Source organism: Felis catus, chromosome C2 (genome assembly GCF_018350175.1).
Source record: "Felis catus isolate Fca126 chromosome C2, F.catus_Fca126_mat1.0, whole genome shotgun sequence".
Taxonomy (NCBI): domain Eukaryota; kingdom Metazoa; phylum Chordata; class Mammalia; order Carnivora; family Felidae; genus Felis; species Felis catus.
In genome coordinates, this window is record NC_058376.1 from 100,150,091 (window position 1) to 100,160,855 (window position 10,765).

The following is a 10,765-nucleotide window of genomic DNA, read 5'->3' on the forward strand; positions in this document are numbered from 1 at the left end:
AATATTAGTTTCAGGTGTAGAATTTAGTGATTCATCATTTTTATATAACACCTAGTGCTCTTCACAAGTGCCATCAACCATTTAACCCCTCTCTCTGCTCACTCCCGTCCAGCAACCATGAGTTTGTTTTCTACAGTTAAGAAACTGTTTCAAGGTTTGATTCTCTTTTTTTCTCCTATGTTCATTTGTTGTGTTTCTTAAATTCCACATACGAGTGAAATAATATGGTATTTGTCTTTCTCTGACTGTATTATTTCACTTAGCATAATACTTTCTAGCTCCATCCACATTGTTCCAATTGGCAAGATTTCACTCTTTGGGGGGGGGGGCTGAGTAATATTCTCATTGTGTATATATACCGCTTCTTCTTTATCCATTCATCAGCCAATGGACATTTGGGCTCTTTCCATAGTTTGGCTATTGTTGATAATGCTGCTATAAACATCAGGTGCATGTATCCCTTCAAGTCAGTAGTTCTGTATCCTTTGGGTAAATACCTAGCAGTGAAATTGCTGGATCGTAAGGTAGCTCTATTTTTAATTTTTTGAGGAACCTCCATACTGTTTTCCAGAGTGGCTGCACAAGTTTGCATTCTCACCAACAGTGCTAAAGGGTTCCCCTTTCTCCACACCCTCACCAACATTTGTTGTTCCCTGTGTCATTAATTTTACCCACTCTGACAAGTGTTAGGTGATATCTCATGGTAGCTTTGGTTTGTCTTTCCCTGATGATGAGTGATGTTGAGCATCTTTCCATGGGTCTGTTAGCCATCTGTATGTGTTCTTTGGAAAAATGTCTATTCAAGTCTTCTGCCCATTTCTTCACTGGGTTATTTGTTTTTTTGGGTATTGAGTTTGATAAGTTCTTTATATATTTTGGATACTAATCCTTTATCAGATATGTCATTTACAAATATTTTCTCCCATTCTGAAGGTTGCCTTTTAGTTTTATTGTTTCCTTCGTCATGCAGAAGCTTTTTATTTTGATGAGGTCCCAATGGTTAATTTTTGGTTTTGTTTCCCTTACCTCTGGAGACATGTCTAGTAAGAAGTTGCTACGGCCAATGTCAAAGAGGTCACTGCCCATGTTGTCTTCTAGGATTTTAATAGTTTCCTGTCTCACATTTAGGTTTTTATCCATTTTTAATTTATTTTTTTGTATGGTGTAAGAAAGTGGTCCAGTTTCATTCTTTTGCATGTTGCTCTCCAGTTTTCCCAGCACTACTTGTTGAAAAGACTGTCCTTTTTTCCATTGGATATTCTTTCCTGCTTTGTCAAAGGTAAATTGACCATATAGTTAAAGGTCCATTTCTGGGTTTTCTATTCTGCTCCATTGTTCTATTTGTCTGTTTTTATGCCACACTGTCTTGATCACTACAGTTTTGTAACATACCTTGAAGTCTGGAATTGTGATGCCTCCAACTTTGCTTTTGTTTTCCAAGATGGCTTTGGCCATTTGGGGTCTTTTGGGGTCCATACAGATTTTAAGATTGTTCTAGCTCTGTGAAAAACACTGGTGGTATTTTGATAAGGATTACATCAAATGTGTAGAGTGCTTTCGGTAGTATAGACATTTCAACAATATTTTTTTCTTCCAATCCATGAGCTTGGATTGCATTTCTATTTCTTTATGTTGTCTTCAATTTCTTTCATAAGTGTTTTACAGTTTTCAGGATACAGATATTTTACCTCTTTGGTTAGGTTTATTCCTAAGTACCTAATGGTTTTTGGTGCAGTTATAAATGAGATGGATTCCTTGATTTCTTTTTCTGGTGCTTCATTATTGGTGCATACAAATGCAACAGATTTTTGTATGTTGATTTTGTATCCTACAATTTTACTGAACTTGCATATCAGTTCTAGCAATTTTTTTGGTGGAATCTTTTGCATTTTCTGCATAGACCATCATGTTATCTGCAAATAGTGAAAATTTAAATTCTTCCTTGCACATTTGGATGCTTTCTTTTTTTCTTTTTGCTGTTGATTGCTGAGGGTGGGACTTCTAGTACTATGTTAAATAACAGTGGTGAGAGTGGACAACCCTATCTTCTTCCTGACCATAGAAGAAAAGCTCTCAGTATTTACCCATTGAAAATGATATTAGTTGTGGGTCTTTCATATACAGTCTTTATGATTTAGAGGTGTGTTCTTTCTATCCCTACTTTGTTGAAGGTTTTTATCAAGAATGGATGCTATACTTTGTCGGATGCTTTTCCTGCATCTATTGAAAGGATCATATAGTTCTTATCCAGTCTTTCATTAATGTGACATATCACAGTGATTGATTTGTGAATATTAAACCACCATTGCAGCCACCAAGGTTGCACTTGATCCCACTTGATCATGGCAATTCTCTTAACATACTGTTCAATGAATGTGTTATGAATTAATGCATATATGAAATAATACATGAAATTAATACATATGTATATTTATTAGCACAAAATCACATAATAGCATTTATATCTGATATGATGGGAGAAACAAAAATAAAACCAATATAAAATCTACCCTTCACTAATTTAATGAGCAAATTACACATTATAAGTTCATGAGTTCTGTATCTTATCAAGACATTTTGGTCTCTGTCCTAAGGAAGCTTATAATCTAGATGTCAAGTTGGTAAATAAATAACTAAAGCATAAAATGCTATAAACACACTTGACTCCTGAGTCTAACTTGTTCTATGGGTTCAGAAATTACATCTTCAGGGAAAGAAAACACTGTTGGGGATCAAAAGAAAGCAAAGAAATTAACTAGTATATTTAACTGTATGGGGAAACAGCACATGTGAAGAGCTTATTGTGCAAGAGAGTGGAGTGCATTTGAGGAACTGAAAGAAAACTATCATGGTTGGAATATATGGAAAAAAGGATAATTTGATTCATGGTAAAACTGGAGATGCAGATGGCAATGAGAATATTTAGGGTTCTGATGGTCAATGTAAGAATTTTTGAATTTAAGGAAAACTGGGGAGACAATCACATGGTTTTAAGCTAAGAACCTATGTTTCTTTAAAACATTTTCTTTCTTTAGTTTAAAAAATAAATTTGAAGGAGGTAAAACAGATGTGGGGAATCTGATTAAGTCACTTCTATAATAGACTGGACTAGAGAGAATAATAAGGGATTGGTTTCATGGTGTCAGTGTTTGGTCTCTGTGTTCAAATAAGAACACATGTATTATTTAAACGATATTATATTTTCAAAAAATTGTATATACGGTAAAATTTTGGTTTGCAAGCATAATTTGTTCCAGAAACATGCTTATAGTCAAAGCACTTTTATATCAACATGAATTTCAAGAACCATTGGCTCAATTGTGATCCTGTACATTTGGCATCACGTACTACTCATATTGCAGAACATTGCTCGTTTATCAAGTTAAAATTTATTAGAAATGTTTGCTTGTCTTGCAGAACACTCACAGGACAAGTTACTTGCAATCCAAGCTTTTACTATATATAGATTTATATACAGAGATTTATATATAGAAGTGGATGAGATGAATATTTAATATACATTTATATATCAAGCATAATTTTAACTATAATTTTTATACATTCTTAACTGAATATATATAAAATGTACTGTTGTATTTGATTTGCTAATATTTTGTTGAGAATTTTTGCATCCATTTTCATAAGGAATATTAGCCTGTAGTTTTTTTATAATAGGGTCTTTGGTTTTGGAATCAAGGTAATGCTGGCCTCATAGAATGAGTTTAGAAGTCTTCCTTCCATTTTTATTTTTTGGAACAGTTTGAGAAGAAGAATAGGTATTAACTCTTCCTTCTTTAAATGTCTGGTAGAATTCCCCTGGGAAGCCATTTGGCCCTGGCCTTTTGTTTGCTGTGAGACTTTGATTTACTGATTCAATTTCTTTGCTGGTTATTAGTCTGTTCAAGTTTTCTATCTTTTCCTCTTTAATTTTTGGTAGTTTATATGTTTCTAGAAATTTATCCATTTCTTCCAAATTGTCCAATTTGTTGGCATATAATTTTTCTAATATTCTCTTATAATTGCATTTCTGTGGTGTTGGCTGTGATCTCTCCTCTTTCTTTGATGATTTTATTTATTTAAGTCATTTCTCTTTTTGATAAGTCTGGCTAGGGGTTTATCAATATTATTAATTCTTTCAGAGAATCATCCCCTGGTTTCATTGATCTGTTCTACTGTTTTTGCTTGTTGTTTCCACATCATTTATATCTGTTCTAATCTTTATTATTTCCCTTCTTCTCCTGGCTTTAGGCTTCATCAATTGTTCTCTTTCTAGCTCCTTTAGGTATAAAGTTAGGTTGTGTATTTGAGACTTTTCTTGCTTCTTGAGGTAGGCCTGGAAAGCTGTATGCTTCCCTCTTATGACCACTTTTGCTGAATCCAAAGGTTTCAGACCATTGTGTTTTCATTTCCATTTGTTTCCATGTTTTTTTATTTCTTGTTTAATTTCTTGGTTGACCCATTCATTCTTTAGTAGAATGTTCTTTATCCTCCGTGTATTTATGGTCTTTCAATTTTTTTTCTTGTGATTGACTTCAAATTTCATCGTGTTGTCATAGGAAAATATGCAAGGTATGCTCTCAATCTTTTTGTACTTGTTGAAGCCTAATTTGTGACCTAGCATGTGATCTATTCTGGAGAATGTCCCACGTGCACTTGAAAAGAATGTGTATTCTGCTGCTTTTGAAATGTTCTGAATATATCTCTTAAATCCACTTGGTCCAGTGTGTCATTCAAAGCCATTGTTTCCTTGTTGATCTTTTGTTTATATGATTTGTCCATTGATGTAAGTGAGATGTTAAAGTCGCCTTGTATTATTGTATTAGTATCAATGAGTTCCTTTATGTTTGTTATTATTTTATATATTTTGGTGCTGTCAAGTTGGGGCATTAATATTTTTGAGACTTTCAGGGGTAGGAATGAGGACAGATAAGACGTATAAAAAGTTCTTATTTGATTGTTACTATCATATAATGGATTGGCAATCTCTAGGTATGGCAGGAAGTTAAAACTAACTTTTGTTTCAAGGGGCATTTCTGTAGTTTCTCTAGAATTGAACTGTCCAATATGGCATTTGTCCAATTTGAAGGTACTGAGCACTTGAAATGCGGTTTCTATAGAGTAAAATACATGCTGATTTCTAAGGTTTAATATGAAGAAAGAATGCAAAGAATCTCATTGGGGCGCCTGGCTGGCTGAGTTGGTAAAGCATGTGACTCTTGAACTCTGGGTTGTGAATTCAAGCCCCACATTGGGTGTGAAGCCTACTAAAGAAAATTATAAAATAAATAAAGCAAGAAGAATCTCATTGAGTCTTTTATCATTTTGACTATGATGTTGACAAAAATGCATTAAATATCTCAAATTATATTTAAATTAGAAAAATAGTAATTTATTTATTTATTTATTTATTTATTTATTTATTTACAGGGAGAGAGAGAGAGAGAGAGAGAGAGAGAGCACATGTGCATGCAGTTGCAGGAGTGGGGGAGGGCCATAGGGAGAGAGAGAATCTTAAGCAGTCTCCATGCCCAGCGTAGAGCCCTATGAGGGGCTTGATCTTACCACTGAGCTCATTACCTGAGCCAAAATCAAGAGTTGGATAATAAACCAACCAAGCCACCCAGGTGCCCCAGAAAAAGTTAAAAATTTAAATGTTATTAAAATTAATTTCATTTATTTCTTTTATTAAATTTCACTTTCTTAGCCATTTCTTAAAATATGGCTACTAGAAAGTTTAAAATTACATATGTGGTTCACATTGTCTTTCTAATGGGCAGTGCTACTCAAGAAAATCCCCTCTTAGTCCTCTTGATACAATTTTCTTGGCAGTAGCAGTGCTCTTCCTTCAGCTTGTTACTTCAAATACAACCTTGGCTTATGCCCCAATGATACATTCCATTACACTTACTGCCAGCATCTCTTCATATTGGAAGGCAGCAGAATCCAGGCTGACATTCACTCTGTGGGTTTCTCATATGGAATGTGGGATTTGTAAAGGGTGCTGTGATGCACTGCCCAGATAACCCTTCAGAAAAGAAGGACTTAATCCCCGACGTAGTGGGAAGGTTACTTTCAGCTATCATCACTCTGGGGATCTTTCACCTGTGGTCACATTTCCCTCCCTGGGCAGCCAGTGTCCACAGGCTGAATAACACATGGATATAAAGGACCTGTCCACTTGTACTAACTTAGGTAAACTCTAAAGTTTACTCAGATAAACTGTACTAACTCAGGTAAACTCATTCAGCTTTGCAGCTCAACTTCTCACTTAGTTCTCCCTTCCACAGGTGTTGACTCTCACTGTAGTCACTGAAATATTTTTCACAAGCTAGCTAATCTCTGTTCCAGAGTCTGCTTCCTGGGAAGGCATCATGCAACAATATTACAGCACATTAACTCATGAAAAACAAGAATAAGAATAAGATCTTTACACACACACACACACACACACACACACACACACACAGAATTTATTTCATTGACAGTAGTCCCTTTCTTGGTCTTGCCTAAAGCACCAGTCCACTAAGCCCACCTCTCAATTACCAACAACACACATCAAGCTCTCAAAGAAATCTGAATGAAATCTTTCTCATTAGGCTCAAGGTGAAGGGCAGATTTTTTTCTCTTTACAACTTAATAGGAAGATAGGATTATCTCCAAAGGAATCCTCTCCAAAAATCCTGTACATAGCACTCTCTTGTCTTTTCTTTATCCTCCTTGAGAGTCAGTCATAGGTTTTTCAAGTTTGGGGCCATAACAATGTAGCACTGTTTTTTGCCTTTTGTTTTTTTCTTTATGCCTCAACATAAAGTGAAGCAAGAAAGGAAGAGTGGACAGTTTAATTGAGCATTCAGTTGCTTGTATACAGTCTGAAATTCCCACATCTCTCCTGCTTTAAAAACACCAGAATAATACAAGTTCAGTAAAAATATCACAAGACTATGTGGATCCTGAGAAACTTAACAGAAGACCATGGGGGAGGGGAAGGAAAAAAAAAGTTAGAGAGGGAGGGAGCCAAACCATAAGAGACTCTTAAAAACTGAAAATAAACTGAGGGTTGATGGGGGTGGGAGGGAAGAGAAAGTGGGTGATGGGCACTGAGGAGGGCACCTGTTGGGATGAGCACTGGGTGTTGTATGGAAACCAATTTGACAATAAATTTCATAATAAAAAAAAATCACAAGACTAAGACCTAGTCAAAGTTAACATAATTTGTACTAACTCAAATTTCTATTTTAAATACTTTTTCAATATTACATATAAACTTAATAATTATTTTTAAAAAAGTATTTCAGAATTCTTTTTATGATTAAATGTATACCTAAATTTCTAAATTTATAACTTCGATATTGAGAGAAATCATAAACACCTCCTTATAAAACAAGACAAATATGCATTCAAAATCTTTTTCTATATAGGAGTAATGTTTTAATGTGACAAAATATAACCCACAGATTTTTCTGAAATTCCAGTAAAAGAGGTAGTTATAATTAATTATAAGCAAATTCTGAGTGTCAACCTAGTATAAAGCATAAAAATACTAGATTTACCTTGATATTATATTCTATTTGAAAATAAGCTTTTTTAAAAAAAAATTTTAACGTTTATTTTATTTTTGAGACAGAGAGAGACAGAGCATGAACGGGGGAGGGGCAGAGAGAGACACAGAATCGGAAGCAGGCTCCAGGCTCCGAGCCATCAGCCCGCAGCCCGACGCGGGGCTGGAACTCACGGACCGCGAGATCGTGACCTGAGCTGAAGTTGGATGCTTAAAGGACTGAGCCACCCAGGCGCCCCGAAAATAAGCTTTTTATATTACTTTTATTATAATTTTTTCCCACAACATTATGCAAAGTATACAGAGCAAGTGTTATCTTCATCAGTGGCCTAAGAAGGTTAAGTAAGTTGCTCAAGGTCACATAACTTATAGAGAGGATGAACTTAGAATTCAGGTCTTCTCATTGACACATTATCACCCATTTCATCCCCTATCTGTGATTAAACCTATTTTTCCTATTAAGCATTATGTTTCCCTCTTTCAATTATGGTTACAAGTAAATTTTATCATACCATTTAGCATTTGATTTTATATAAACAGTAATTATTTTCTAATGGTTTAATATTGTTTATGTATTTTTCCTAAACAAGGTTGTTATCTATCTATTGCTTTATTGTGAGAGAGCCTAGCAAATTTAATAACATATTTGGAATATATTGTATACACTTTATTTCTAATAATTAGACACCACAGTAATAGGTTTTAAAAAGCCAATCTACATGTCCCATTATTCAATACCTGTTGTATAAAATTATTATTGTGTCATTATGAGAAATAAAATGTACTTAATAAAACATATGTTGTATCTGCATTAAAATTGAAAAATACTTTTAAAACTGGATTTTATACTGAGCGGCATTTTGAAAATCAGTATTAAGCCTGGCCCTTCAATTCTACTACTAGAAAGTTTTGTGACATATGAGTATGTCTCTCTTTCTCCAGAGAAGTATACAAAACATAAAATTAGTTTTTAGGTTTGGATTTTTTTATTTTGGCTCTTAATGAACTGAAAGACCACAGTGATTTAAATTTCTTCATGTTCTTGGGGCACCTGTTTGGCTCAACCAGTTAAGCATCCAACTCCTGATTTCAGTTCAGGTCATGATCTCACAGTTTGTGGGATGAAGGCCTGTGTCAAGCCCTGTGCTGTCAGCATGGAGAATCCCTCCTTGGGATTCTCTCTCTCCTCTATCTCTGGCTCTCCCCCCTTCACATTCTCTCTCTCTCTCTCTCTCTCTCTCTCTCTCTCTTTCTCTCTCTCAAAATAAGTAAACATTAAAAAAATAAATTTTCTCATGTTCTATTCAAATAAATCACTGTATATGAAATAACAGGTTCTCTGACGTAGTGTTTCAAGGTGAGAAGCAGAAGATCAGTCCTACTGCTAATAAGAAGAGGGTTTAGAACAAAGAGAGCTTCTTAATAATATTCTTTGGTATAATGCTTTGGTATTTAGATTAAAAGCTATACTTCTTTATATGGAAGGACAAGAAAGAATGATAAAGTTAGAACACAAGTTGAATTTATACGTAACATGATTTGTGAGGTCAACCATAAAAATACTGCTGACTTTCCAATGCAAAGATGACATTTTCTGACCCACTACCAGGAAAGCATGTACATTAGTTTCTTTTAATACTAATGATGGATTTGCAGTAACTGATCCATATTCTTTCACAGGGTCCTTCTTGAAAGTGTAAAAATGGTCTGGGTCAATGTTTATATCCATGGAAGAAAGAAAAAGCTGACAGGATTAAATCCCCACTATTGGCCTCATTACCATGTTTCAAAGAAGTGAATCATCAGCTTCAGAAACCATATTAGCATTTTCATAATATTATTAGTAGTTGTAATGTTATATTTATTGTTTGGTGAACAAATAGATCAAATAACCTCTTAGTTTCATAATCCAGTCAATTCCTTTATTTAATAAATCTTACTGGGTTATTATACTAAACTCCATGAGAGAAAGAAATAACATGGACCTGGTTTTCCAAAAACTTATAGTTCCATTATTACAAAATATATGCACACATATAATTTCAAATAATAATATTTACAGAATGGTGATTTTCCCAGCAAGAAGATGTAACTATTTTAAACATTTATGCACCAACATGGGAGCACCCAAATACATAAAGCAACTATTAATAGATGTAAAGGAAGAAATTTATAGCAATACAGGAAGAGTAGGGGACTTAATATCCCATTACATCAATACATAGATTTATGACAATGGAGGCAAGAATATACAATGGGAAAAATACCATCTCCTATCATCTCCTCAACAAATAGTATTGGGAAAAGTGGATAGCTCCATGCAAAAGAATAAACTAAACCCTTTCTTACACAGAAAAAATAAACTCAAAATGTTTTAAAGACCTAAATGTGAGACATGAAACCATAAAATTCCTAGAAGAAAACAACAGGCAGTAATCTCTTTGACATCAGCTATAAAAACATTTTTCTAGATTTGTCTCCTCTGGCAAGGGACACAAAAGCAAAATTAAACTATTGGGACTACACCAAAATAGAAAGCTTTTGCACAGTAAAGGAAACCACCAATAAAACAAAAAGACAATCCACTGAAAGACAATCCATTAACCCCTGATAAGGGGTTAATGTCCAAAATATATAAAGAACTTACAAAACTCAAGACCAAAAACTCAAATAATCCAATTAAAAATTGGCAGAGGACATGAATAGACATTTCTCCAAAGAAGACATATAGATGGCCAACAGACACATGAAAAGATGTTCAACATAATCATCAGGAAAATGCAAATCAAAGCTACTATGAAATTGTCACCTCTCAGAATGACTAAAGTCAAAAACATAAGAAAGAACAAGTCTTGGCAAGGATGTGGAGAAAAAGGAACCCTCATGAACTACTGGTGAGCATGCAAGTTTATGCAGTCACTGTGGAAAACAGTAGGAAGGGTCCTCAAAAAATTAAAACTAGAGTTGCCATATGATCCAGGAACTCCACTACTGGAATTTTATTTTATTTTATTTTATTTTATTTTATTTTATTTTATTTTATTTTATTTTATTTTATTTCATTTCATTTTATTTCACCCAGTGAAAATAAAAACATTAATTTGAAAAGACAGATGTATCTCTGTGTTTATTTCAGTATTATTTATAATAACCAAGATACAGAAACAACCCAAGTGCCCATTGATAGATTAAAGTATAAAAAAGATG